This window comes from Anoplolepis gracilipes, chromosome 6, assembly GCF_047496725.1.
Source record: "Anoplolepis gracilipes chromosome 6, ASM4749672v1, whole genome shotgun sequence".
NCBI lineage: Eukaryota > Metazoa > Arthropoda > Insecta > Hymenoptera > Formicidae > Anoplolepis > Anoplolepis gracilipes.
The window spans coordinates 1,525,627-1,552,453 of NC_132975.1; the positions used below are offsets into that span (position 1 = coordinate 1,525,627).

The 26,827-nt window shown below is 33.4% G+C and overlaps 1 protein-coding gene and 3 pseudogenes across 5 annotated transcripts in view; 2 read left to right on the forward strand and 2 right to left on the reverse strand.

Moving 5' to 3' along the window:
- Positions 1-26,827, forward strand: part of Atg4a (Autophagy-related 4a) — a 278,503-nt gene that overhangs the window by 173,844 nt on the left and 77,832 nt on the right. The window contains exon 11 of one of the 5 annotated variants that reach the window (XM_072894311.1): positions 1,092-1,101. The exons of the other annotated variants lie outside the window; for them this stretch is intronic. The gene's annotated coding sequence lies outside the window, so the exon portion shown is untranslated. Of the gene's footprint in view, positions 1-1,091; positions 1,102-26,827 lie in introns of those variants that run through there. 5 annotated transcript variants of the gene reach the window in all.
- LOC140666776 (uncharacterized) lies at positions 1,413-2,213 on the reverse strand (annotated as a pseudogene).
- LOC140666821 (uncharacterized) lies at positions 9,323-25,427 on the forward strand (annotated as a pseudogene).
- Positions 11,646-13,382, reverse strand: LOC140666504 (uncharacterized; annotated as a pseudogene).

Genomic DNA, 26,827 nt, shown 5'->3' on the forward strand with positions numbered 1-26,827 from the left:
GGAAGGAAACATAGATAAAATGAGTTAGGAAAATATTTTGGATATATACATGTGTCAATCAAAGCAAAACGTACATATAAGTAGAAAATTAGAAACAATAGAAACGTAGAGGAAAAAATAGATTTTGAAAAAGAAAATATCAAGATATATAAAAAGGAAATACATATAAAGACAAGTTATAAGAGCATAAAAATTTACTGGAATTAGAATTTGGAAAAGAAATTAAAAGGAGAGAAAGGAGAGAAATTAATAAAAAGTTAGAGGATTTGAAAAGATATTGAAAAAAAAACTGTAGAGAGATAGAAACTTGACGGAATAGGAAGTGGAAGGAAAGAATTTTTCAAAGAGAGAAATATGTAGGGTATAACATGGAAAAAAAAAGACAAAAAATTTAGACTATGAAAGTATCTTCCATCTCTCTTTTTCTTTTGCAATTTTCCTTTTCATACTTTATATTATTCAGAATACAGTTATATTCTGAATGATATAAAGTATAGAAAAGAAATTGCAGAAGAGAGAGAAAAAAGTAGGAATAAAGGAATAAAGGATAATGTACGAGTGTAATAGCGAAAAAGTTAAGTAGATATAAGAATAAAAAGAAATAGTTATACAGGATGTCTTACAATTGATAGTAGAAAAAAAGAGGCATATTTACAAGTTAAGATAAGGTAAAATGTAAAATTACGAACATGTGTCCGGAAATGCACTCTCTCTGAGCTACAGTCCTCCAAAATCTCCCGAAAAAGTTCTCAAAAATGTCGTATGAAAAAATTAAAAAGTCAAAAAATGTTTATTTTTTATTTTTTGTCATAAATATTAACATATTTCAAATTTAGTGCATCTACACATAAGTTTTGGGACATTGCAACACATATACTAATTTTCATAAAATTCGAAATCTAAATTTAGACAATATACAAAAAATTCGAATTTTTTCGAGGAATTTTGGGACTTACTCAGAGCAAGTGCGTTTTCGGACATATGTTCATAAGACAATTTTACTTTATTTTAACCTACAGAATACATATACAGGGTGGGCCATTTTAATCCATCCAGTCGAATATCTCGAAAACCAAGCCCGGGAGAGAAAAATGTTTCAGACAAAAGTTATTTGGTTTCGAAGGGGCCATAAGATGGTACCATTGGTTTGACCTTGAAGAATTATTTGAAGGTCATATGAAGGTCACCTCAATTTTTTTAAATGGCATCCCCTATTTTTTATTACATATTCTTATAGCTGACCTCGAGAGCTTTCCAAAACACTATAATCAAATGTTTCTTCATTGAGTACTTTTCGAGTTATAAAGCTCCAAAGTTGCAGTTTGAAAAAATTCAAAATATCTCGTAAAATATTCACTTTCCGATAGTCTTATCTTACATGATCCAACCAGTGAAGGTAAGATCTAGGCATGATGTAGCCAGTGAAGGTAAGATCCGAGTATGATCCAGCCAGTCAAGGCAAGATCTAGGCATGATCCAACCAGTAAAGATAAGATCCGAGTATGATCCAACCAGTCAAGGTAAGATCTTTATCAAAGGAACTGTTCAAAATTATCTCCATTGGCTTCAATACATAATTCCAACCTATTTTCGAAGTGCCTGACCGTTTTGAGTAAGACAGCTCGCGGTATATTTGTGTAAGCTACTCTTATTCTCTCTATCATATCTTCTCTAGTTGTAGGCGCATGCTCATGAACCACATTTTTAATATACCCCTATAAATAAAAATCAAGTGAAGTTAGATCAGGTGAGCGTGGAGGCCATGCGATGGCTCCTCGTCGCCCAATCCATCTGCCATTGTATTCTCGATTTAGATAAGCTCTCACTATTGCCGCATAATGAGGTGGCGCCCCGTCCATTTGTGTCCACATTCTTTGATGTGTATGAAAATCAACGTCTTCAAGCAATTGTGGTAAATGATCCCTGAGAAGTTCCAAAAAATTTACACTATTAACATTTCCTTCAAAGAAATAAGGACCAATCAAGAAACCATTTATAATACCACACCAAACATTCACACTCCAGCAATGTTGATTATCTTCTTGTCTATGCCAATGTGGGTTAACATCCGACCAATAATGGCAATTATGTCTATTCAATTCACCATTATTTTTGAACGTCGATTCATCAGAGAACATAACATAATAGAAGAAATTCGGATCAGCACGGATCATCTGTTGTGCCCATTGACAAAATTGTACACGCAACGGCATATCTGCTTGAGTAAAAGCTTGTGTTAACGTGATATGGTAAAGATGGTACTTCATTTTCTTCAAAATTCTTAAGATCGTTGATCTCGGAATACCAATTTCTCTAGCCATAATACGACTACTTGTATGAGGATTAAGATGAATGAATGCCAAGATAACGTGCACACGCACATCATCTTCATCATACTCATGATGTGCTCTTTGACGTTCTAAACGGCCTTGGCGAGCTCTTAGTTTGAGGTCCCGGATTGTAGTATGATTCGGATGTTGTTCTCTTCGGGGTAACGATTCCGGTAAACTCGCGAAGCTTCATGATAATTTAGTTGACATTCTCCGAGAACAAGGAGAATATCAACAATCTCTGAGGGACGATAATCAGCCATGGGTATTGTCGGCAGACGTAAGTCTCTGATTGTGAGTAATAAAGTTTGATACTCCGATCAACAGTGGAAGAGATTTTCGTAATCAATTGATTCCTAAATAGTGACAAATAAATTTTCTGGTCGATATTTTCTTTGGAAACAATAGAGGGTATATTATTTCAAAAATAGACTATTTGAGATGAGTAGAACATCAAGAACAATCAAGGGATCAATCAGGTTTGTACTTCTGCGAATAGGATTTGTAGCAATCGTCTACATGAGCCGATTATCTGTGTGTGTGTGTAAATGTGGGATGTGTATGTGTGTATAGGTATGTGTGAATGTATGCGGAATGTGTGTGTGTATGTGTGTCGAGTGTTCGTGTGGTGTGTGTAAGAGCATGTAAAGTGTGTGTACATGCGTGTAGGTTATGTCACATAACCTATGTGTGGAATATGTGTGTAGGGTGTGTGCAAGTGTATGTAAAGTGTGTGTATGTGCGCGTGTGTGTGTAGGGTATGGAGCATGTTCGAATCTTACTTTTACTGGCTGCATCATGCTCGGATCTTGCCTTGACTAGTTGAATCATGTAAGATAAGACTATCGGAAAGTGAATATTTTACGAGATATTTTGAATTTTTTCAAACTGCAACTTTGAAGCTTTATAACTCGAAAAGTACTCAATGAAGAAATTTGATTATAGTGTTTTGGAAAGCTCTCGAAGTCAGCTATAAGAATATGTAATAAAAAATAGGGGATGCCATTTAAAAAAATTGAGGTGACCTTTATGTGATCTTCAAATAATTCTTCAAGGTCAAGCCAATGGTGCCATCTTATGGCCCCCTCGAAACCAAACTTTTGTCTGAAACATTTTTCTCTCCCGGGTTTGGTTTTTGAGATATTCGACTGGATGGATTAAAATAGTCCACCCTGTATGCCTCTTTCCATTATCAATTCTAGGACACCACGTATATAAGTATAACTGTAAGGTAGATTATGAACAAGAATTGTAGCTTTTAGGAGATTAATAAATATCATTATTTATAAATGAAGAAGCATTTGAAAAATATCAATCAATTTTTTTGTGTCTAAAACTCGCATTCAGCACGATATATTGTACAGTAGTGAAAATGATATCTATTCTATTAAACATTGATTTACTTTTAAATGTTGGTATAATTTTGCATATAATAATATTAAAATATTTTTAATGTTGTCTCATTTTCCTGCAAATAAATAATTTGTTATGCATGCTAATAATAATAATAATAACTTTAATAATAGTAACTTAAAAAATATTACAGAATATTAACGTTAAAACGCAATACACTTTAAATTTTATTTTAAACTTCAGAGCTGTTATATGAAATCATTAATGATAGTATTATAACGAGATAGTATTATACTAATAATATTTTTTATATTGCATAAAAGAATCCGAGATGGATTCTTTTTCTATCTTATTAGGTTTATACAACTCTGTTAATATAGTTGATAAATGACTTTTATTTTTATATTAATTGTAAACTTAGAAAAGATTACAAGATTGATTTAATATGTTCAGTAAGTCAAGTCTGTTCGAATATATCTTGCCAAATATCTACTACAAATTATCAACAAAAAGGACATAAAGGAAGAGGATCAATAAGGGCGTTTTTCTATTCCTTTAACGCGGTGATATGAGGCGTTAATATGAATGGCAGAGTAATATAATGAGCAAAATATTTTATTAGTTCTTATTAATCAAGAAAAGAACTTAGATATTGTAATGATGCACCAAGATATGAGTATTTTAATAATTAATTTTAGCTTAATGAATCGAGTTTTTTTCTTATTTAATAATTATTTTTAACATTCCTAATAATTATACAAAAAAATTATTTTTTGAAAAATCAGAGAACAAAAAAATATTCTTATTAACTCTTCTCTTTGATACATTATTATCGGCCAAGTCGCAGATTGGCGGCAGAAACCGAGCTGAATTTGCTAATATGAGGTGACGTCAAATTGTCGATAGAAATCAAGCAAAATCTGTTGAAATGATTTACTTGATCTGCGTGCATGCAATATGATGGCAGATTTGCAACAGAAACTCAGTAATATTTACATTTCCAACAACTTTGGAAATGAAATAAGTGATGTAGATCTGTATTTAAAAACTTTTATATTTGATTAACACGTTAAGCGCCGTATCGATCACCGGTGACCGACAACAGACTTTCCGTTCAGGCCGCGTTAGGCTGGGTCTACAATAGCTGTAGTAAGCCTTAAGTCGTAAGAAATGAACCAATCATATTCATTATTTTCTCTAAAGTCAAATGTAATTGGTTAATTTCTTACGGCTTACTATATCTATTGTAGACCCCTTAGTCACCGGTGACCGACAATAGACTTTCCGTTCAGGCCGCGTCAGTCATAGGTGACCGACAAAACTTAATAAATAGTATTCTAACATTAAAAATTAAAAGATTTAAAATCATGAACAAAGAAAAATGTATTTATTATTATTATTTACTATTATTATTTTTTTAATAAAAAAAATCGACTGTGCCTAAAGTTTGCGCCCGGGGACACCGCTCTAGTTACAACACTGACAATGAGTATATAAAAAATTACACATAATCACATAGCAATAAACAAACCGCCGTCGCAGTCGATCATCGTATTATAATTCTATCGCAATCATGCGTATTTCTTCAGTTTTCCGCATCACGCGGCGTAAACAAAAAGATCAATAAAAAATGCTCGGCACTTAACTATTAAAAGTGTTAAATAGATTCTTTGTTTATCGCTATACGACGTATTTTCTCGTATTCCTATTATAAGTTTGCAAAACATAATCGTTGTAACTAATACAAGCTCAAAAGCATCCCTAGTAACATTTCTATTGCAATTCTGCTGTAAAACTGCAGTTTTAGTCGTGCATTAACTTTCGGGCAGATCATGCGTTTTCTATTTTCAATTTTGACTATTTTTCTGTTGGCAGAAACTTACGCTCTTCATAGAGCAACAGAATTGCGGAAGATATGTGGCAGCATTTACTGCTAATAATTTATACTTATATGCATTTACGTATAGCAGAATAATGCAAGAAATGCGGTAGATGTTTGCGCAAGTCGCAGTGCAGCATAATCGCGCTAGATTTGTGGTTGCATCTGCTGCTAATCATTTGCAAAAATACGCATTTATATACAGCAGAAATCAATTAGAATTATGACAGATGCTTGCATAAAAAATAGAGCAGCAATGCAAAAGATTTTGGCAGAATATAGCAAAGCCGTGTAGCAAACTTGCACAAATAAAGTGTATTAATTATGCAGCAAAATTACAATAATCACTTCAAATTGTTTTAACTGTAATTCCACTGTTTTGAAAACTGGATTTCCACGGTTTTAGATAATCCACAATGAAAATCAAGTTCAAAACAATGGAATTGTTATGAAAAAAATTTAATGGAAACAGTATTTATATATATATATATATATTGTATATATATATATATATATATATATATATATATATATATATATATATATATATATATATACAGGGTGTCCCACTTGTGCCAACGCTCGTGAGCAAGTAGGGCACAGTAAACTGAGCAAAAAGGTCTTATACCATTTTGCGATATTCGTAATAATAATCAAAATATTTAATATTAAAGTTAGGCAAATAAGAGCGCACTGAGATGCAATGAGGCGGGCGCTCGAGCCGCTCGAGCTATAACACGGCCCAGCGTATCCAGCATTGACAGGCGCGCGGTGAGGGGAGTGAGAGCGACAGCGCGCTGCTGCCCATGGTTACCGCGCCATTCTTACATTAGCACACTCTTATTTGCCTAACTTTAATATTAAATATTTCGATTATTATTGCGAATATCGCAAAATGGTATAAGACTTTTTTGTTCAGTTTACTGTGCTCTACCTGCTCACGAGCGTTGGCACAAGTGCTCTGGGACACCCTGTATATACAGGGTGGACCATTTTAATCCATCCAGTCGAATATCTCGAAAACCAAGGTCGGGAGAGAGAAATGTTTCAGACAAAAGTTGTATGGTTTCGAGAGGGCTATAATATGGTACCATTGGTTTGACCTTGAAAAGTCACTCGAAGGTCACGTGAAGGTCACGTGAAGGTCACTTCAAGTTTTTTAAATGGAACATCCTATATATTTTTACATATTCTTGTAGCTCATCTCAAGAGCTTTCCGAAACACTTATGACAAAGTATTTTTTGAGTTATAAGGCTTCAAAGTTGCAGTATTTTGACATAAAATACAAGATATCTCGTAAAATATTCATTTTTTGATTATCTTACTTTAATACTTTTATGCACAGAATAACGAGACGAATCAATTGACATAATTAAAACACATAATTATGTTAAAGTAAAAATCTGAATTTGCAACTAACAGTTACACATTTTTATTTTAACATAATTATGTGTTTTCTTTACACCAATTGATTCGTCTCATTATTCTGTGCATAAAAGTATTAGAGTAAGTTAATCAAAAAATGAATATTTTACGAGATATCTTGTATTTTATGTCAAAATATTGCAACTTTGAAGCCTTATAACTCAAAAAATACTTAATGAAAAATACTTTGTCATAAGTGTTTTGGAAAGCTCTCGAGATGAGCTACAAGAATATGTAAAAATATATAAGGTGTTCCATTTAAAAAACTTGAAGTGACCTTCATGTGACCTTCAAATACTTTTCAACGTCAAACCAATGGTATCATATTATGGCCCTCTCGAAACCATACAACTTTTGTCTGAAACATTTCTCTCTCCCGGGCTTGGTTTTCGAGATATTCGACTGGATGGATTAAAATGGTCCACTCTGTATATATATATATATATATATATACAGGGTGTCCCATAAAGATTGAATCAACATTCGTGAGCAGGTAGAGCGCATTAAACTGAACAGAAAAGTCTTATTTCATTTTGCGATTTTCGCAATAATTATTAAAATATTAATTAAAAACGCTTAGCAAACAATATTATACATATCTACAAGATGTCCGGTAATAATCGCCTCAACTCTCTAGGGCAGATAGAGCAGGTCAAACTGAATATAAAAGTCCTATATCATTTTGCAATTAGCGCAATAATTATTGAACTTTTAATTAAAAACGCTCAGGGTATGCTGAGTGCTATATGCGGCGCGCGCTTATACGCTGAGCATTTTTAATTAATATTTTAATAATTTTTGCGTTAATTGCAGAATGATACAGGACTTTTATGTTCAGTTTAATGCGCTCTACCTGCTCACAAACGTTGATTCAATCTTTATGAGACACTATATATATATATATATATATATATATATATATATACTGCAGTTTTACTGCATAATTTATAACTTTATTTGTGCAATTCTGCTATTACTGCGTAAATATTAATTCAATTTAACATTTTTTATAAATTGCATTATTTACGCTCGATTTGAGTTTTTTTATAGGAAATATAATGAATTTTTATTTATTTTTTAACATACAGAAATATTTAATTTCCAACGTTGTTGAATTTAAAATATTTACTTTCAATATACAAGTGTAGGGGAATGTGGGGTAGAACGGCCAACGTAAGCATTGAGCAAGTTTTCAACATATTAAAAAAAAATAAATCGATGTTTCTTTTACTAAAAATATTCTTTGGAATATCCACTATAAGAAAAAACACAAGTTTATTATAAAATAATAGTTTAAATAGACGAGATTATTGATTTAGTAAAAGCTTAGATTTTCGTGATATGCTTTTTATGCGGGGTATAATGGACTCCCTCCAAAACTTGCTTATTTCATTAACATTGATGTCTAAAACTTCTTGAAAGTTGTATATTATAATATGATATATAGAACATAAGAATATAGATTTGTATTTTTAAATGATAACTATAAATTAATAAATAAAAACAATTCTCTTGTTATAATAAATATTTTTCTCTTTAAAACATGGAAAAATATTCTTTAATGTAATAATTTTTGATATTAATTTTGAAAGACAGGATCTATGTATACTTTCTTTCTTTCTCTAGTATAAAAATAAAAAGTACAACATTTCGTGAGCTAATATTTCATTAAGCCTCAAAACGTATTTATTTACTTTTGATCATATAAAAAATTATAATTATTCAATATTTACATAGACACAGTATGAAATTAATAAGAAACCCAGGTAGCACAACGTCGTCAATTAGACGTCTTTTTTACGTACGTTTTCGTCAGAACTTACGTCAAACTGACGGGTAGTATGACGTCTAAATGACCCTATACTGACGGCCATTTGTCACAGCATAAATGACGTCATCAGATGACAACAATATAACGTCATCGGATGACATTAGTATGACGTCATAATGATTTTAGAATTGCCTTAAAAATAACGTTAAAATTAAATTTTAAAAAGACAAAAATATATAAATAAAATATATTTACATAATATATATTTATTTATTCATTACATGTACGTTTTACAATATTTAGACTTATGTGCTTTACAATACTAATAATTAAACTTTCAAATGATAACAATAATAAAATGGTTAAGCAGCTAATACTGATACTATTTCTAAACGGCAACAATAAAATAAATTCTTATTTGTAGTATTTATCTATTTTATAGCACAGCCTTTAATAAAAAAAATGCAACTTCCGTCTTAAATTTAATTTAAGGTATGTGAGCCTAAAATGTCTTTATTCAAGTATTATAAATATGAAACATACATATACATTATATATGTAATATATATATTTAAATGTTATATGTGAAAACATAATTTTACTTGTATATATAAAGCACTTGAATTAATAAAAACATAATTTTAAGCTCACTTATCTTAATTTTTAACTGTATATATATATATATATATATATATATATATATGTGTGTGTTTCTTTAAAATAAAAATTTTTTCTTAATTAAAAGTTAATATTTTATTCAAAATTTTTTTCTTCTTTTATTCTAACGTTTTGCTCTAATATTTTTTTAATATGTATGAATAATAGGAAAAGAAACCCAAGAATTATCAAAAGGAAATACAATGCACTTTGCAAGTATATCATGAAAAGGCCATATATCAGATTCATAAGTTAAATTTTTTACAACATAATTATTTAATTCTTTTGAATCTAGGGGATACTTATATAGAGAATCGTAGAATGTAAAATATTTTCCAATAATAAATATTTCTTGTAGGCTTATAACGACAATATTGTGAATTTGAATGAGTATATTATTTTTCATTAAACAATACGAATTTGCACTTGAATAAGAATATGTGGAAATAGTAAAATCTCCATGTTTAAATTTTTTAAATTGTTTACAGAAAACACTTTTAAATGTTTTAGGTAATGGACTCAAATTATCTTCTATAGCATGAATAGACTGATTTTCTATGATAGGTAAATTATTCTCTAATGCTACATTTATTTCGTGTAATCTACGATCAATTTGTTGCAAAGGATAATTAGGAGATTTTATTAAATTTTTAATCTGGCCAAGATAATTATCGAACGGGAAACATGTAAATCTAATGGCCCATAAATCTGCACATCATCAGTTAAATGACATAATATATGTACATTATAGATTAAGAATTCTTGGCCGTAAAATTGTTCACAATGTTGAACAAATATATTCAACAGTTCTTGTGGAAATGCACAACTAAATTTTGATATAAATTTTGCAAATATTAAAATTGATATTGCAGTATGAAAAAGTAAATAGTGCTCATAGACGGCTGTATCGACTATATTTTTTAGTACAAGGGGTCCTAAATATAATAAAAATGTACGGAACTCTGTCGCTTTCCACCTTGGAAGCTCATGAAGTATTCTAGGTTTTCTATTAAATTCTAACGGCATGTATGATTTTAAGGATTCTAAATGTTCTGATAAAATATTCACTTTACGTCCAGATAATCGTGTTGTTAACGCATCACTTATCCAAAAATTTAATAATTTTCTCATTACTTCTAAGCAACAAGCATGCATATAATATTGGAAAAACAGTGACCATGTCGATTCCCAATTTAATTAAAGGAGAGATTCCGATATGGTGATCCTCATCTTGTTGATTAATAAAAGAAATATTTGTTCTTTTCGATGCAGATATATCTCTAAATACAACTCGACTTTGTATATACTGTCCTCGTATCACACATTTTTCGCAACATGAATAGCCAGTATGGGATTTTATACACTTAATGAATGCTCTAGCAGGTGCATCGCACACAAAACTTTGGATAGCAATGTAATATATTTTGTTATTGATTTCAATACTTTCTTGATACAAATATAGGAGTTCGTCAATAAAATCTTCTAGAAATAATTCTAAAGGCTGTGGTTTTGATCCACCGCAAAATATACCAATAGCAAAGGAATTACTTTTAAAATTTTTTACTAGTCCTAAAATCGGCTAGAATTGTAAATTTGAACTATTAAATAATGGAAGTCCATCAATATTAAAACTGATATCTAACTTATTTTCAAAATTTTCTGCTGTTTGCGATACAATAGACTTTAAAATATTTTTCAGACCGAAATAATAAAAATCCCCATTATTGAGTTGTTTTTTTTAAATATTTCTTGGCGTTTCTAATAATGTTCTGGAAACTAAAGGCAATTCATGATGAAAAACGTGTAATATGTGTAATAAACCAGTAATTGCAGAATGTGTGACATTAAAATTAAGAGCCCACTACCTTAAGCTCGAGTTTAAACATGGCTGAGAAATTGTAATATTTAAATCAGATGAAACTAAAGTGTTGTCAACGTTAGCAATAAACTTGCATCGTAATTACTGGACACATTATTTTTAAGTATATTGTTAATATCGTTATCTTCGTTTTCACTATTAAGTGAAATATTTCCATGTGATATATTTGACACATTATTATCAAGTGCATCATCATTATTACTATTTTCAGATATACTATTAAGTGAAATATTCTTATGTGTTATGTTGGGTTTCTTATCACAAATTTGAAGTGTTTTACGAACAGATAGTGCAACTCTACGATAAAATTGGCGTTTACTTACAACAGGTTCAACTTATACTTAATTTTTTCAGGCATTTTCTCTCATTTTCTTCATATGATCTTGAGCATGCTTCAGCCAAACCTTTATTGCATCTTCTATTTCTTTATCGGTTGTATTGGGAACGCTTCTCTTAACTGCACCTAAGAAATATCAAGTTTCTGTAAAGTTTAAACTATATTATAAATAACATTAAAAGATTAAAAATATCTATAGTAAATTAAATAATAAGTTTAATTCAAATTAAAATGTAGAATTATTAAGATTTAAGTAAGTTACAATAACGAAAATTTTTAGCAATAAAGTTTCAATTATGAATTTGTTTAAAAATGGATTTAGATGTAATTTTATATATAAATTTATGAATTGAATTTTATTTAAGTTATGTACAAATTGCCTTTTATTACTAATTAAAATTGATAGAAATTATATATGATAAATTACATCAAACTAAAGAAAAAACCAAATGTTCATCTATGCACACATACAAAAAATAAATAAAAAAAACACTTACCAACAATTAAATTTTTCAAGGATAAATCTGAGAAGCTCTTTTCTGTGAACGTTTGCCGTAATAATTAAAATTTATCGCCACAGCATCAGTCAAAATATATTTTAAAATTCTATTTGTTTTGCTTGGTACATGATTCCCACCCAGACTAGACAAATATGCCGACTGAAAAGATGAAATTTAATTATCTACGTGCTATGATATTAAATGCTATATTATGTATACATATCAAAGCTATATTATCATCATTATTTGTTTTCAAGTAAACATCTAACTGATCTAATTCCTCAACTGTCTTCAATGAAAATGCAAATGGTATATCAGGCAATCCAGTTACATTGTTTACATTTTTTGTATTTTGTCTGTTCATCCATCGCAATATTTCATCATTCTGTTCCTTGACAGTAGCTATTAGAGAAACAAGTTTTTCTGAAAAATATTTTATTATAAAAACTATTGATTCTATCTACTTTCACAAATAAGCTTTTACAAACCAAAATTATCTGCTGTATGAATAAATTGACGATGTGAACGTGGAGTTGTTGAAATGTTATTATTTACAGAATTACTTGCAGTACTTGCTACACTGGGGCTTATATTTTCACTTGTATTGAGAGTACTAATCGGCAAAAGTGAATCAGAACGGGCCAAAGTAAAACCTGAAAATAAATGTAACAAATATTTATTTCTTTAAGGTTATATAAAACAATAGAACAAACATTTGAATATATATAAAATAAGTAAATACCTTTCTCTAAATGCTTAGAAACATTAAAATTTCTTTGTTTTACTAGGGGTGGTCTGGATAATTGTTTCTCTCGTTGTTCCTCTTGTTCATCATCTGACGATGAATTATATATTTTTCTATTAGGTATCCTTTTCCGTTTCTTATGTATACTTTCGTTTTCTTCTTCACTTTCCAAATTTGATACAATTTCTGACTGTTTTAGTTTCTCTCTTTACAAGATCATCTGCAATTTAGAAAAAATGTAGGATAAATAAATAAATATATATGTAGAATAAACAATTATGAAAAATCTAATTTACCACTTCTGTAAAAAATACGCGAAATACTGTACAGTGTCCATTTTTCAGTATCAACTGTCTCCCCTGTTCTCAAAACTTTATCAAATTTATTTTGATCTTTATAAGGAGGCCAAAAAACTTCCTTTTTGAAAGGTGTGAGCCATGCACTATTAACAGCAGCTACACCACCGTCGTGTTTTCTCATCAAATTCTACAACAACATAAGCCATACTTATTTTTGGATTATTTCGCCTGCAAAGACAAACAATATAGTATATATGTATATATATTTATGTATTACAAGATTAGAAAAGTATATTTTAATGAACTCACCTGTACGCCTTAAATCTTCTATCAAATTTATTACAATGTTAATGTAATTACAATGTAAATAAAAACAAATTTGTATTAACAGTTTTATATGCAAAGGCACAATATGAAAGCAAGTACTCGCCGGTTAGATCTCAAAACAAAAAACAAATCCTGAATAATAATGGACGAAGAACCTGATCCTATTAATAACTGTATATTGCACATGTAAGAAAAAGAAATAAGTTTGAAAAAGGAGTGTACAATATTTACCCTTTTGCTAAATTATTTTCTTCATTTTGTAAAAAACAAATACACAGAAACTTTAACCGGCTTCAGAATCACTTATTGCGCATGTGTTACATTTCTCACTTTCCCGCTATTACCACAGTGTATACTGTGCTGTTACGCAACTCATCATGTCGTCTTGTCTAATCCAGAACCCAGAAGCGCGCCTGCGCTTCACGTTCGCGCTACTCAGTTCAAATGTATTCTAAACGGCATCAATGGAGTTTTCTTTATCATACACCCAGACGATCATTTTTATTATGATAAGTGCGTGATAGGATATAGGATTCTATCGATGCCGTTAGATATGAAATTTCTGGATCCGATAGCGCACGAGCCCGATAGCGCACGAGTGTTGCTAATTGGTCAGTTAGAACACTAGGACCTTCTGATTGGTCAACTGTGTTGGTTACCTTAAGCATCGGCCGATATGTGTGGTTGTGCGCTATCGGGCTCGTGGGCTAACGGGACCCTCCCAAATTTCCATACTTTTGGACGAAATTGCAAACGCAGTAATTAATAATGAAGCAATATTACTAACTATATATTTTTCATTGCGTACTTTTTACTTTTATTATTCTATTTATTGTGTTTGAATATCTTTACATATTGATCTCATTCATTTATGCTATAACTATCCCATTATATCACATCGATATTATAGTGTTAGTAGTAGTTATTATAAATAAAAAGTTTAAAAGTGGAACGAACAAAGTCTGAAGTTTAATTAAGAAAAACTTAAAAAATAAATATAAAATTGTAAATAATAAGGTCTTAAAAAGACGTCTAATTCACGTCCTTTTTATAACGTCATAATTTCATCTACAATAGGACGTTAAATACATGTCATTTAGAAGACATATCGTCTTGGACGAAATTTGACCTAAAATTGACGTCAATATGACCATATGTGCTACCTAGGAAAGATCATTTTAAAACATAAATGTATTTACGGTAATAAAAAATAGAATTTTATCATTGTTTATCTTATGTAAATATATCGAAGAATTACAACTCAGTCGCGGAGAGCACATCAAATGCATTAAATAATTTATAACAACTTTCAACTAAAAATATTGCGACCACTGATAACAGCACGCAGAAAGAGACACCTAATAACAATAATTGCAACATATTTCATGACAGGGTAGCATCTCTGTAAAAAGATATCGATTCTGCACCATTGTATCCCGCGGTGCTGTTCCACCCCACGTTCCCCTATATATATATATATATATATATATATATATATATATTTAAGTCTCGTTCTCGCGATTAACCGGTAGTACCGTCTTCCGTACTCGGTGGCGCCACAAGCTTCAGAGTTTTTTTTATGTATATCCCTTGCCTTTGTTCTTCATAACGTTTTTTGTGCTCGAAGGAGTCACAACTCAGAGTATACAAAGAGGAAAATGTCGAAAAGAAAGTTAAGAGAAGTAGACTTGGAAGAGATACAGGAGCAGATGAGGAGTTTCCGGAAAAAACTAAAAAAGTTTAAGCAGGCAACAACCGAAGAGGCTAAACAAAGTACGACCGAGGAGGTTATGATATCTCAGGTCGCCTCTAACACAAAAACGCAGAACAATGCAGAGAATAAAGAGAATGGTAAGTAAAAGAGCAATTATAGCGTATACATAAATCCTATGGCGATGAGCCTTCACTAGAGGAAGGACATATCGCGCGACCAAAAATCACGCGGCGATGAGCCCTCACTCGAGGGGGGACAGATCGCGCATGGAAACGAATTAGATGTACATTTATTAATTCCCTTCGTTCGTTCAGTTTGTCAGCGAACACGAGTGAGGAAATAAGCATTGCGGAGGAGGTCGAAAGCGAGTCAAGGTCAGACTCTTCTACACCAGAGGACGGAACAGGAGAATAAGACAGACGGAGAGGACACAGAGAATGGCGTAACAGAAATCGCAGCGAGTCTCAGCAACGAAACTCGAGGAAGGCTTTGCTTAAAAGCAGAGTCGGCACAGTCGGACGACATTGCTCTGCACCTGATATTAGTTGCAGAATGGAATAATTGGATGCGCAAGGGACTGTACGAAGGAGACGAGGAAGAGGACAAGAAACGCGAAGAAGAGGAGAACAAAATACGGGAAGGAATTATGAAGAAATTCCCCAGGAAAGGAGAGTTGCACGCAGAAGCTTCAAAATTAAACCCAGAAATTTTAGCATATATGTCAGGAACAGCAAAAAGTAGAGATAAGCATTTTGTTTCCTCGCAGAATACTTTAGGCTCAGCAATGGTAGCAGTAGCCAAGAGCATCTCACTTATCTTGGAACTAGAGGAGGGGGATATTGCAAGTATGCTTACGCAACTCTTGGGAAACGCAGGAAAACTGTTGGCAGGCCTACATTATCAACAATCAGTAATGAGAAGAGCCTTCATCCTTCCTGGCACTGATGAAAAGTATAGAAAATTGCTAAAGAAGTGAGATATAACCGGTGATCTGTTTGGAGAAGATTTGTTTAAGAGGCTGAAGCATACAAAATCCCTGGACAAGGTGATAGAACACCTCGCCTCGCGCCAACAGGGCAAGAAGCCCTTAAAGACTTCCAACTGGAGAAACCGAAAAAGTCTGCAGTCGAGATACAAGGGCTACTCACAGCAGGCGAGGAAAGGAGGCCCCCAGAAATCTCTGCTCTGCAAGGACCGTTAGAGAAATACTCAATGGAACAAACATGCGCTCACAAGATCGACAAGACCAAGTCATCATGCTCGCTAAAGGTGAGGAAAACAGGTGATCGATTAAAATATTTTGTTACAGAATGGAAATTAATCACTAAAAATAAATTTGTCCTAAAATGTGTCAAAGGTTATAAGATCCGGTTCTCGATGCAGCCTTGTCAGACAACAATTCCGACAGTCCTCTTAATGCGAGGTTCTCAGACCTTAGAGGATGTCAGAGAGACAATTAACAATCTCTTGAAATTAGGGGCCGCAAGACCGTGTGCCCCAGAGGAACCTCAATTTATATCGTCATACTTCCTAACCCCAAAATCTGACGGGAGTTTCAGATTTGTTTTGAACTTAAAGAAACTTAACAAATTTATAAGAACAAAACATTTGAGGATGGAGGACGGCCGCACGGCGGAGAAAGTAATCTCCAAAACGATTATTTGGCAAAACTAGATTTAGAAAACGCTTATTTTTCGATACCAGTAGACGAGGATTCCTCAAAATACTTAAGATTTATATTTCAAGGTCAATACTTTGAGTTTGTATATCTGCCTTTCGGCCTTAACGTGGCCCCTCTGATATTCACTAAGATTAAGGTCGGTCGTAAACTAGTTGCGCAAAAAAGGGTTGCTGTCAGTTATATACCTCGATGACATATTATTTGTTGTTTGCTCTAGACAGGCGTGCGCGAATAATGTAAAAGTGTCTAAAACTATTGGAATACTTAGGGTTTGTTATAAACTGCAACAAAAGTAACTTGGAACCTAGTCAAAGAGTAGTTTTTTTTAGGTATAACGTACGACTCTAGGAAAACGTCCTTAGAACTGCCAGAAGAGAGGAAGCAAAAAATACTAAATCTTTTGAAAGAATTTAGCTCAAGGAAAGTTGTCTCCATTAGACAATGGTCAAGCTTTGTGGGCTCAATTAATGCATGTTGCCCAGCAGTTAAATACGGTCGTTTATATACTAAGGAATTCGAACGCATTAGATATCTAGAACTTAGGAAAAATAATAATAACTACGACGCAAAATCTGTCTGCCAGTAAATCTCGAGTCGATTCTAAATTGATGGAAGATAAATATTCCAAAATCGTTGAACCCTATTAGAAAGCGCAGGTATAAGCATGAAATTTTTTTTGATGCGTTCACCACGGGGTGGGGCGCCTTTCACGAAAGAAAAAGGGCTCAAGGTTTCTGGACGAAATCGAACAGAAATATTAATCGGTTAGAGCTAAAAGCGGCATTGTTTGCTTTAAAAGGTTTTGATAAAGACTATAATGGCTGTGAAATATTCCTACGTATGGACAACACTACAGCAATAGCTTATGCAAATAAAATAAGAGGAGTACAGCACCCAAACTTATATAAGATTGCGAAGAAAATCTGGCGTGAAGCACAGAATATTTGGATAATGGCTTCATACATGAAATCTGAAGACAACGTAGAGGCAGGCAGGGAATCCCGAATAAAGAATATAGACACGGAATGGGAACTAGCAGACTACGCATTCCGTCGAGCAGTGGAAATGTTTGGACATTTGGATATCGACCTATTTGCCATGCGGAGTAACACAAAATGCAAAAAATTCTTGGCTTGGAAAAACGATCCAGCACTAGCCATAGACGCATTCACAGAAAACTGGCATTCATTGGGATTACTGTGGGCATTCTCGCCAATTTGCCCTTATACTAAAAGTCCTGAAAAAGATTGTGGTGGACCGGGCCACAGGCATAGTTATAGTTCCCTATTGGACTAGCCAACCGTGGTTCCCCTTATTTATGAAATTATTGATCGAAGAGCCATTGATATTTAAACCTTCATCTTACTTTTATCTCCTTGTAGGTCCATGCAGCATCCACTAGCAGGGAAGCTGTTTCTGATGGCAGGGAAATTATCATTCAGAAGGAAAAGGTTGCTTAGCACGTCTATTAATATCCTCGAGGCTTCGTTAACAGAATCAACACACAGTATGCAGGATCTCTAAAATAATGGTGATCTTTTTGCGCCGATCAGGGTCTGGACCCGTATCAACCAAGAGAGAAAAACGTCATCCAATTCCTGACAGGAAAATTTGAGGAAGGGGCAGCGTATGGATCATTAAACTCGATGAGATCAGCGATATCGCTGATTAGTGAGAGCAATATCGGTAGAAGCAGAAATATTTCTAGACTCTTTAAAGAAATTTTTATGCTGAGACCGATAAAGCCCAAATATGATAGAATTTGGGATGTAAATATAGCCCTGCGAAAAATTGAAGAATGGTTCCCCTTGGAGGAGTTGACACTCGATTACCTGATCCAGCGTCTTGTGTTACTGCTAGTATTGGGCACCGCGCATAGAGCGCAAACGTTGATTAAACTGTCGAATATCACGCGTAGCTCAGAGAGATATAAAATAGAGATACCAGATCGAATTAAAACCATCCGTCATATCAATCCTTATTAGTTTTGCCAGTCTATTAAGAAAACCCCAAATTGTGCATTGTGGCAACGATTGACACCTACATTCAGAAAACATCTCAATTATGAGAAAAAATAGCAGTTTATTTTTGACAACTAAAAAACCATTTAGAGCAGCATCTATAGCAACGATAAGCAAATGGATTAAGGTAGCCATGTCTCGCTGTAAAATAAATGAAAAATTCATAGCTCACTCCACGAGACATGCAGCGACATCGACTGCATTAAGGAAAGGAGTAGACTTAGAGACTATTAGAAAAACAGCTGGTTGGTCGAAAAATTCGCAAGCCTTTGCGAAACATTACAATAAAACTATCGTCCCATCCAAAGAATCCTTTGTAAAAGCGATTATGCATCGATAAGTGCAATAAAAAAAGAAACAAAATATCTCCAAGAATGAAATAGAGAATAGGTAAATAAAAATTATTTCTCTAAACCTCTACCGGTTAATCGCGAGAACGAGACTTGAATATAATTAACTGATCAAACGATCTCATAGAGAGATGTTCTATCGTAATTATATGAAGAGTCTCGTTCGAGCGATTACTCCCAAAAAAAAAAAAAAAAAAAAAAATTATCCCGACCTAATCTATATAAAGAACAAAGGCAAGAAATATACATAAAAAAAAAATTCTGAAGCTTGTGCGCCACCGAGTACGGAAGATGGTACTACCAGTTAATCTCGCTCGAACGAGACTCTTCATATAATTACGATCGAACATCTCTCCATGAGATCGTTTGATCAGTCAAATATATATATATATATATATATATATATATGTATAAATTTAGAATCAATAAATGCAATTTTTGCTGCAGTTATTTAAAACCTTTATTGCTTATAAACTGTTTGTATCTTTTGCATAAATCATTATTTAGTCTTTTCTTATAAACTACTAAAAAGTAGGAACAAAAAATATTTGTCTAACTGTGAACTAGATAAATACTTTTAAATACAGAACTATTTTTTGTTGAGAGAACAAAATATTTTAAACAAAACTGGAACTTATATGATATACATATATTAATTTAGAATTACTAAACATAGCTTTTGCACAAATAATTCAAAGGCATTCAAAACAAAAAAGACATTGGGAACAAAAAATATTTTTCTAACCCTGGACGATTTAATCTATACATTTTGTCCTAGTCCTAAAACAGATATCGGATGGAACAAGAAAACGCCTTTTATTGAAAAAAACGAAATATTTTAAACAAAAGTAAAACTTTTATAATATGCAGGGGTTTATATTATAAAATCTTTATCTTCGATAAATAATATGTAGAAACTTAGACGTGTTCATGTTAATTTTTGATCATCTTAATTATTGTAAAAATTATTCATATCTTGCAAATGATTTCGTCGGCCATTCCCAACATCACGTTCTCGGTTTTCCCTTCGAACTCGATCTTGATGCCTTTGCTTGGCAACTCTTAATGCAGGCTACATAAATTGATTAAAACTTTCTATTGAAATTTTTTCAAACTGATTAATTACTTCTGAAATATAACATATACTTGTATAATATTTATTAAAACATTAAAAAATTTAATTTTGTAACATTATTTTATTTTATTGTATCAAAACTCAACATTGTTGTATTTAAAATATTTAAGAAAAAAATTTTTTAAAAATAGTTTAAAAACTAATCAATAATAAAAAGCTCAAAAGTTTAAAAAATCACGGACAATCTTTCGCACGAGGGTTATCTCATCTTGAAAGGGTCTTTTTGAAAACTTAAAATTATATGATTGTATGAAATAAAACTCTAATGTGAAGGAATGCTGATGCTAACGTTTGCAAAAATTTAAGATAAGTCATTGATCGAATATACAGAAATTGTTAAGGAGAAGTTGATCAAAAGGGATGGGAGAAGTAGATCAAAAGTTTTCTATTATATTTTACAGAAACTCAACAAATATAAACAAATTACCAATACCAATTTAGGTACAACATACATTAGAAGCTGACACAACGTTTGTTTTAAGACATGATAAATTGATTTAATTGAATTAGAATAATTCTTTATAGTCCTAAAATTTCGAAAAATACCTGTAGATTTCAATACATGTACATAAAATACATTTTTTTTGTAAAACGTTCAATAAACAATTACATTTTTTAAATTTTTCTGAATAAAATGTATGTTGAGTTTTAGAAATCATAATTTAAGGATATCACAAATAAGAATATTTACGGAACATCATTTTACTCAGCCGTGTGTCATATAATGTCCTGTGCAATGCAGGTTCACTTTCCACATTTTCCGATTCTTCATTGCTTTCCTTATTACTTTTTTGAGCCCACTTAAAATGGCTTGCAAATTCATCTGAGATAGAATATTTAAGGTACTGTCTCAAAGCAATTTTCGCATTAAGATTTCCCCACCAAATAAAATAATTTCTCTGTAAAATATTTTAAGGAGTTAGTGCTACATTATGCAAATTATTATCAATATAGAAATTCGTTAACTATGTATTAAAGATATAAGATCTGGCAAAACAAATTTCGAATCTCTGAATAATTTTAATTTTGTGATAAATAACTGTATAATAGTTAAAGAATTTTAAAAATATTGTATTTTGTATTACCGAAAATAGTAAAAGCATTTTAATATTTCGAAAAGCAAAATGCAAAATTAAATATTTATATTTAATATTTTTATATAATCAAAATATAAAACATTTTATTTCACTTACTAGTTCTCCCTGCTCTTTTGTTCATTTTCCTCGAACTCTTAAAATTCTTGCATATTTTTTAATGGAAAACCTTTCGGAAGCGAATATACTGGGTAAGCTCCACCGTTATTATTTACGTTTTTGTTTTTAAAAATAATTTGACTCGGTTTTAAATTCAGAAAATTAATATTTAAAGGGGTGTAAAAAACTCTTGATGGATTCTACTTTATATAAGCTCAAAAACCGTATCTATTATTTATCCAAATTATCTTCTTTTTATCGCACAATTTCTTTTATCCTTTAAGATAAATTTTGATAAAATTTATAGATTTTTAGAATAGAAAAGCACGTCCATGCATATTTACACTTGCAGATTATCTAATTTCATATTGAAGTAGGTTTTCATCCATTTTTTCTCATAATAGTTTTGCATATTGTCTATTTTTTACGAAATATTTTGTTCATGAGTTTCACAACACACATGCACTTTTTCCTGGAATTTTTGGAAGAATCTTTCTTGCAATGTCCTCAAGTTATTTAAATGGGCATTTTCAGGATTTTCATAACTTATATGACCATAATTATTATTGTGAGAGTTGTAGAACTGCGGATGTCCATGTGTATTATCCAGTGCAGGTCCTGTAAAAATTTGTTTGCTATTGTAGTATTTTATTTTATTTTATTAAATTTATTAATTTTAATCCGTTGTTTATGTGAAAATATTTTGCCTGAGCTATGTAATCCCTTAAATTCTTGAGGAATTGTTTTGAACAGTACCTGGGTAAATAAACGTACAACATAATAAATTTTTTTAACATAATTGACGAATCTGAAGTTACATCGTTTTAACATATAGTGTCTGACTAAGGTAAAATATTTTTTTGGAATACAAAAATAGTTACTTGTTTCATCAACTGTCCCTGAGTTGAAATTGTACATAGAATGATTATTTGATAAACGTATCACATCATCTCCTTGATCATAATTATTCTGTAATATTTGTGTTGGACAACCAGGTGAGTTCAAATTACTGTTTTCATGTTGTTCAAGTTGCTGATCCGATATTGTGTTTTTTGGTTCCCTTTTTTTTGGTCAGGCCCGGTTGGTTTATTTTGATTTCCTACTTTTTTCCGAGCTAATTGTTCATTTTTTTCAGATTTTTTTTTCATTTCAATATTGTTTTCACTGTCAGTCGAAAAATTAGATTCATTATTAGATGATTGACTTGATGCATTAGATTCTTCAAAATTAGAATTGTTGAACATTACTGTCATTTCTTCTAATATTTTACTGTTAGCCTTCTCCTTACCTGTTGGCTTATCAGAATCTGTAGTATAATACTTTTTAGGCTTTTTTATTGTACGTCCTCATCGATTATATTTTGAACCTTTGTCAGACATTTTTTATAACACTGCGGATCAATACATATATATATATATATATATATATATATATATATATGTATATAATTCTTTTTGGTAAATATTTAGAATAACGGAGCCAGCTCCGATCGCGTTGACCTTGATATATGTTGTCAAGGTTATGACCCTGAGTAACATCCAAAAGGTTTTAGCCGTCGCTCGTTGTTTATTTAAAAGTTATTGTATTAACAAAAAAAGTTTAGAAAATATAGTTATTTTGAATCATTTAAATCATTTGAATCATTTAAAGCAGTCAATCGTTAATATATATAATAGTTTTTTATTAAAAATTCAAAATATTTTATACTTTAACCACAAACAAGAAGAATCCCCGGCTCAATATAGTGAAGTCCAATTTGCGTATAGCCGTGGAACGTTAGAAGCCTTTTCGCAGCGGGAAAGCTCGACAATGCGATTAAAGAGATGAAGAGAATGAGGATAAAGTTCATGGGAATAAGTGAATTGAGATGGCTGGGAACGGATGTGTCTGACCACGAGGGAGGAACTCTTTACTTCTCAGGAAGTGCCGAGAATGACCGTCGGCACAGCAATGGAGTTGGCATCCTGGTCGACTCGGAAGTCGCCAAATATGTAAAAGGATTCGTGCCCATTTCGGACAGAGTCATGCTGCTCCAGCTACACGGGCAGCCTTTTGATGTAAATCTAGTGCAGATCTATGCTCCTACTTCAGAGAAAAGGTACGATGAGGATGTTGAAGTGTTGTATGATTCCATAAAAAATACAATAGAAGGCCTAAAAGGAGATAATATCAACCTAATTATGGGGGACTTTAATGCCAAAATAGGACAGGGAAGAAGATCCAATATTGTTGGTGACTATGGCTTGGGTGAGAGCAACGAGAGAGGAGATAGGCTTTTTGAATTTTGTCAAGAGATGGAGATGGTGGTGACCGATGGTGGTGATGGAATACGTGGTTCAAACTACCGAAACGCCGACTATACACCTGGAAATTGCCTCTCGACAAAGCAAATAGCCCAGAGCCGGTGATTAACCAAATTGATTATGTCTTGGTAAACAAACGTTTTAGAAACATAATAAAAAGAGTAACAACGTACTCCGGAGCGGATATTGGGTCAGACCATAACCCGTTGGTGGCGGACCTGAGGTTGAAATCCGTCAAAAGAAAGTCCACCACCAGGAAGATTGATGTTACAAAACTACGGAGCACGGAGATAAGAGAGAATGCCACATGTGACCTTAACAGTAAACTAGGCGAATTGAAGAGGTAATTCCTACAGACATAAACACCCAGTGGAATGAAATTAAGCGGGCTCTCCTGGAGACCAGTGAGCAACACCTGAGACCATCGAAGCAGGCGAAGAGGAAAATGTGGATGACGGACGAGATTGTGAGCTTGATGAAGAGACGGCGATTGCCTAAAGGGAACCAGACAGAATATAAGAAGTTACAGACCATAATAAAAAGACAAATCACGACAGCAAAGCAGAACTGGATGAGAGAGAAGTGTGTGGAATTAAAGAGCCTTATATCGAAGCACGACTCGTTTAATGTTCACAGAAAAGAGAAAAATAGCGGGCTTGTATAGAAACCGTGCACCCATGACTATACAAGATGAATAGAACAAGACCATTCTAGAAGAGAATGAGATCAAAGTGGCTTGGCAAACGTATGTAACCAGGTTCTTTGAATGCATTAGAGCGGATATCCGGGATTGCAGGGAAGAACTGGAAGGCCCTACCATATTAAAACCGGAACTGCTGCATGCCATCGCAACTGCTAAAAACGGAAAAGCTGCTGGACCGGATGAGATTCCTATGGAGTTAAAATTAATAAACGAAGATAAATTGGGAACGATATTGAGACTGTTCAATAGAATCTACAACACTGGGGAAATACCAGAGGAGTGGCTGATATCAACGTTTGTAACCATTCCAATGAAACAATGTCCGAAAAAGTGCGCGGATTATAGGCTGATTAGTCTCATAAGCCACATGCTGAAAGCGTTCTTTCGCATAATGCACGCTCGCATAAGGTCCAAGTGTGAATGGGATCTGGACGACTCACAATTCGGGTTCAGAAATGATTTTGGCACGAGAGAGGCTTTTTGGGTTAAATATCTTCCTACAAAAGTGTCAGGATCATCAGAAGGATGTCTTCGCATGCTTCATAGATTATGAAAAAGCGTTTAACCGTGTACTACATACTACACTTATCGATCTTCTCCGACAAGCCGTGGTGGATGGAAAAGATATTCGGGTTATAAAGAACTTGTATTAGTAACAAAAAGCGGAAATAAGAGTAGAAAATTTGGTAACCTCAAGTGTGGACATACAGAGGGGTGTTAGATAGGGATGTATACTTTCCTCCCTCTTGTTTAATCTTTACACGGACAAAATCTTCAAGGAGGCCATAGGTGATTGGGAACTCGGAATAAAAATAAATGGAACGCGAATTAACACCATTAAATATGCGGACAATACTCGCAGAGGATATTGGACAGCTTCAATTACTTCTAAATAGAATCTCAGCAGCAGGTCAAAAGGTAGGCCTAAATATCAACACAAGTAAAACAAAACTGATGGTTTCCAGCACTAAGCATGAAAACACATCACTACATGTTGATGGCGAAAGGATAGAGCGCGTTACATCGATCAGGTACCTAGGATGCTTGATCACAAAGGACCTAGACCCAGACCGTGAGGTTAAAAGGAGAATAGAGATGGCTCGCGCCATCTTCAATAAAATGAGAGCTTTTTTCTGCGACGACAACCTTAACTTGAAACTGCGGCGAAGGATGGTCAAGTGCTACGTCTGGTCAGTGCTGTTGTATCGAGTCGAGGCGTGGACCCTTAAAGTGGGCACGATAAACCGTTTAGAGGCCTTTGAAATGTGAGCACTAGGACGAATGCTCCGAATTTATTGGGTCGACAGGGTCACAAATGTGTCTTGGAGAGAGCGGGTGCACAACACGAATTATTAACAATAGTTAAATGTAGGAAAATCGAATACCTCGGTCATGTTTTGAGAGCAGAGAAGTACCGCCTCCTTCAGGTAATATTAAAGGGAAGGATCGAGGGTTGACGTGGACTTGGAAAAAAGAAACTCTCTTGGCTGAGAAACACTAGAGCATGGACCGGAATATGGAGAGCAGAAGAGCTCTTTCGTGTGGCTGTGGATAGAATAACTATGGTTAGAGTGATAGCCAACGTCCGGGGGACCGGGCAGGGCACGTGAAGAAGAAGAACCACAAACAGTTAAATACAATTTATTCTCTGCTTTAACCAAACCATTTTACATATTATGGGTGTATTTCTGAAAAGATGAAACAATATTTTTATAATATACGCAGGCGCGCGCACGCGTGCACGCATGCACACACATGCACGCACGCACGCACACGCACACACACATGGGGGGGTACAAGGGGAGCTTTCGGCTCCCCTCCCGCACCCACCCCGTCCACCTCGTTTCGCATGTGAGTGAGTATTAAATGACCACGTATCTGATTGGCCAATTCAAAATAGGACTCTCTGATTGGCTAATCGTTGTTGGTGACCTTAGGCATCGGTCGATATGATTGGTGGTGTCCAATCCGAACGTGGCCATTTCGGACGCTCCCTTCGCATGTACGTTGCAAGACAAAGCAAAGTTCACATTAGTTTGCAACTTTCCACGCGAAGGCCCCCCTTGTGTGCGTGTGTGTGTGGCGCGTGCGCGTTTGCGTGTGCATGCGTGCGTGCGTGCGTGCGTGCGCGCGTGTGTGTGTGTGTGTGTGTGTGTGTGTGTGTGTGTGTGTGTGTGTACGCACGCGCGTGTGTGTGTGTGATGGCAGAAGAAATCAAAACAGA